Raw genomic sequence first — 5,283 nt, 5'->3', positions numbered from 1 at the left:
TGTGTGCACACGTCCTAGGGATGAAGTCACACATTGATAGGTTAAGAATGTTGGGATCTGTTGTCTGTGAGGAAATGGCTGTTGATTGGGTTCTTCAGTCACTTCCTAACTCATATAGTGAGTTCGTAAGAGAGTACTATATGATGAACCGCGACGTGACCCTTATAGATCTCACCTATATACTTATTGCTGCTGAATCAGCAATGGTTTGGCGCAATAGAAAAGCAAAGTTGATTGCTGAATCTGCCTTCAAGACCTCTATGGATATAGACAATGACAAGGAAAGACATGATATGATCGAAAAGTTTGATCATAAGAGAAAGGCAATATCTGAAGTAGTTCCATGTCATGTTCCAAAAGAGTCAATTTTCTTTTATTGCCAAGAGAAAGGGCATTGGAGACGAAGCTGCCCCATTTACCTAAGAGATCTAAGAGATGGGAGAGTCGAAACGTATGGCTCTAATATAGGTAAAATCCATTAACTAACTCTTTTAAGCTTATATTATAGATTCTTAATAAATAATGTGATAAGATTACAATCGATGTTTTGTAGGATCGAAGAAAAGAAAGGAAGCTTAAGGGAAGAAGTGAGCAAAATCTAACCGTGAAGGAATGGATTTCGATCGTATTTCTCAAAGATTAGATTCTTGAGATACTACTTAGAGTTAGAATTAGATTGCTAAGAAAGATGTATTAGGATAGTTTTTCAATGAATTGCATTGTAAGGACAAATTTTTTCCGCAATAAAATAAATTTTGATTTTATATTATTTATTTATCCTTGCAATGGCGTATATGAAAAATTGATGTTTGAATGTTTCTATTATTAGCAATAATGGATTTGGTTCTTATTATGTTATTTATGGAAAGTCGAGTATTTACCAAATAGGGAGAGTTTCTCATCGCCCAAGTTTCAATTGGACAGAAACTTGGAATCATGCAACTTGGTTGCACGATGAATGAGAAATTTCATATTTGGAAATTAGACTAATTCATTGACAAGTGTCAAGTGAAGGACTAGGAGATCGAGTACACAAAGTTGCGTGTTGATCAAGTCCACCATAAGAGTAACAAGATATTCGTCGTGATTTACTAAAGGTTTAGTAAATATGATTATACTTACAAGATTAAGTGTAATTCTGAATTGATTGAAAAAGTTTAAATCAATAGCAGAACGAATAAGAAGAATCAAGTAGGCAGAAAGATTAAAAGTTTCTCCATTCTAAGAAAAAGGGAGAGTAGCTTTTATGCTTTATGATAGGTCTTAATAATTAAGAACCATATCTCAATTGATCCTCTAAGTAAGTCTTAGTACAATTGTATGTTTAAGAAGAGGAATCAAGGATTGGAGAAATGGTTAAATCAAGAGGTCAATCATACTTCGTTCCAAAATAAGTCTTAGAGTTAAGATTGCGACATTGAGTGATAAGTATTAAGAAGGTTTATAACATTCATCAAATGTGGAGAGTTGTGATGTCTTGGATAAGACAAAGACCAACTAGGACCAATTTATGAAGTGTTTTGATAAAAGCTACACTAACTCTTGAATATTTGTTTGTTAAGAAATGGTTATTAACAAGAGAATCGTATATGTCAAGGAGTCAGTGGGAGTCTTAATGGTCTTGAAAGGATTCAAGAACAAATCAAATAAACCTTATCGATCATCACTAGCGTACGAGTTGAGGTTTACAACCTATCGTGTTGACATTATTTTGTTTCTGTGCCAATCCAATCGAGTTAATTATGCATGTGAGTCCTATGAGTTCTCATTTGAATGCATAAAAGGCAAGGACCTTGATCAATGGAAAGTACATTGATAAGAAAAGGTGAGCTGCTTAACTACTTGGAAGACATGGTGGGCAGCTGTGCTACCATAAGGCAAGAAATCGAGATTGAGAAAGTTCGATCCATATGAGTTTGAATTTGTCGTAAACTTTGGTTTTAACAAATTCACATGGATAGGAACACATACACCGTTTAAATCTAAGTGTCATAAGATTTCCTCCTTCATGAAAATGATTGTGAGGAAATGTTTTCACTAAGAAAGATTTTAAGAAGATAGTGATTGTAAAACTGCATTCTCGAATTCGATTATGGTTACGGTATTCCTTTCCATAATTTGAATTGTGAGGTTTGGAAATTGTTTACACACACATATGAACTATCTAAGGCAAAGGTGTTTAAGTTCAAGAAGCCTTGATAAAAGATTATCAAAGCACTAAGTATTAGAAACATGAACCTAAGAAATTCAATAAGCATTGTTTTTCTGAAAGTTAAGCTGTTTATGAATGCATGTCAAACCTAGTGGGAGCATAAGTGTTATGTTTATAATAATCATCATGATAGTGGGAGCATAAATGTTATGATTGTATGATTATTAAGGAAAGTATTGCAAGTTGGCAATATTAATTATAAAAAACAAGAGTCATTCTTTGCAAAGTTGAAAGGATGGAATAGTTGTTTTGCTATAATTAAGGGAGAGAATATTATGCTTCATTTCAAATCTAAAGGCTTAGGTTGTGGAATGTTAATAAATTTAGTCAATGGTACATAGTGTGTTCTTAAAATTTCGATTATGATTACGGCATTCCTCTTCACAATTCGAATTTTGAGAACATAGCAAATAAAACATTATGCGTCGTGTCCTATACGCTTCGGGTATAGGATCGATTGCAAATGATTTAATGTTTGACCATTCTAAAATTTTCCAAATGTCTAGCGCATTTAGAGGGAAAAAGGACAAGAATCAGTTTTGACTAAAATAATTAAACAACTATCAAAGGACAATCCAAAGTTCGACGAGGATTGGTCGCTTGTGAGTAGTTAGAAGTATAGTATTGGAAAATATGGAAATGTTTCCATATGGGATGGACCATATCGACATCATTATGAATAGACAAGATTCTATTAAGAATGAGTTGTCATATGAAAAATATGGAAATGTGTCCATATTGGGAATTGAATATTGAAAATCTATGACTAGATTAGAAACTTTTATGCAAAAGGATGTTCAAAGGAAAGTACTTTGAGTGAGAGACATCATATCTAAGGAATTGTCTTGTAACAATCTCCGATAGAGGACTTTGTAATATCATTGGCAATAGTCTTTGTGACTTTGGTGCAGTGATATCACGAAAGGATCATTGCATAAAATGCTAGAATCTAGCATATTCTATAAGTAGCAAGAATTTGATATTCTTTCACTTATGAAAAAAGGATTTGGGGTTGTGAAATGAGAATGATTGGAAATGTGCTCAATTTGGTCCATTTCACAAAGTAAGAACCATAGGTAAACATTGTGTGCATGCTAAGAGCATGGGACAAGTGTAATAATTCAAATAAGAAGTTGATTACCCGAAACGACAAATAATGAGTAATCGATATGGTGATAAATAAAAGGTGTTTTATTTATACTCAAAGGTTTGAGGCCATATGGGATTAGTATTATTCTTATGTTTCACATTTGCATGTTTTGACTTCCAGAATAATTTAATTGGTTGAGAACAGTCAAATTATTCGAACGGGCCACAGTCGTTCATATGTTGGAAGTAGGTATGAATGAAGACTGTCGTGAATTGTGTGTGGATTGTCTAAAAGAGTACTAGACATAAGCGAATGTTTGTTGCAACGTTCATGAGTGCTTATGAATATGATTTGAGCATTGGATTAAACCCACGCTCACTTGGATCACTCCATGAATTGTATCACGAGTGATTGGTGAGACGATAACATCTTATATTCTTGAAACTGAGATGTGTGAGTTGTATCTTGCAAATCGGTTGCACATTGATAATATGTAAATGCACTAGTAACTTTGTAACGACCCGTATCCAGTATAATGATTCCATGGTATTTATTTTTGAAGTTGCAAGAGGGACTCGGCGAGTTCATAGCCTGACTCGCCGAGTAGGGACGGGATTTCGAGCACGTGTTAGCCGGCGACTCGGCGAGTCCATATTCTGGACTCGGCGAGTCTGTCTGTCTGAAAGAAACCCTAAATCCCCGGGTTGCTCACTATTTAAGCCACCTTATAGCCCCCAATCTCGCCTCCTTCACCCTCAGAGAGCTGTGAGGAAACCCTAATCCGTTCTTGAGTGATTTAAGTGTTCTTGTGTGCATTTGTGAAGGCTTGAAGAAGGAGAAGAAAGGAGCAAGGAGAAGAGGTGTAGAGCAAAGATTCAAGGGCAAATCAGAGTTCCTTGAGGTATTCTTCGGATTTCCTTCCCTTTTATGCTTAAAAACCCCATTAGAACTCTTTTAGATCTAGTTTGATGCTTTCCTCAAGTCTTATGATGGTATGGATGCCCTATTAGGTCGAGATATCCTTAGATCTGTTCATTTAGGAGATGTAGAGCCCGGATCTATTGTCTTTTGTTGATTCCTTGTATGAAAACCCTAGATCTAGACTTCTCTTTATGATTTTGAGCTATTTTATCTTCATGGATGCATATGGGCACGTAAAGATAGAATCTTTACGTGCTAATCGAGTTAAGGGAGTCCAGATCTATAAGTTTTATGCATTGGATTCAAGCAGAATCGAGTTTTGAGTTGTTGCATGCAAGCGACTCGGCGAGTCGAGTCGAGAGTCCCCGATTTTCCCTTTTCGAGTGATGTCGAGTAGGACCAGTGAGTGGTAGAGTGGACTCAGCGAGTTTGAGGTTAGACTCAGTAATGGAGGGACTCGGCGAGTTGTTCATACAACTCGGCGAGTCCAAGGCAATCTTCTTAGCTCGAAGAACAACTCGTCGAGTTGTTCATATGACTCGGCGAGTCGGATGCAGATTGCCTAAGTTTTGATTCAAAAAGGAAACTCGTCGAGTTGATGCCATACTCGACGAGTAGCAGCGAGTAGGGTCGAGAAGTGAGAATAGGGACTCGGCGAGTTGGCGGCCCAACTCGGCGAGTCAGGTCAACTGTGGGTTGACTTTGACCAGGAGAGTTGACTTTGACCAAGGGTAAAAGAGTCATTTTACCCCAGTGCAGTGTTTAGCATTGATTGAGTGTGTTTATGGACTTGTAGCCGGGGAGATACCGGAGCAGCAGCAGATAGCTTCCAGAGCCATACACACAGCAGCCAGTTCACGAGGTGAGTTTCCTTCCAGTAGGATCAGGGTCTAAGGCCACAAGGCCGGCCCATTTAGTTAGTAGCAGTTCCGGACTTCAGTCCGAAGCAGTAGTTCAATATGCTTGATGTCTCCTTGATTCAAGCACGTTGTGTGTTATGTTAGTCGACATGTGTTATGCCATGCTATGATGAGTAGTTCCGGACTTCGGTCCGATGCAG

Source organism: Lactuca sativa, chromosome 6 (genome assembly GCF_002870075.4).
Source record: "Lactuca sativa cultivar Salinas chromosome 6, Lsat_Salinas_v11, whole genome shotgun sequence".
NCBI lineage: Eukaryota > Viridiplantae > Streptophyta > Magnoliopsida > Asterales > Asteraceae > Lactuca > Lactuca sativa.
This window is presented reverse-complemented; position numbering follows the sequence as displayed.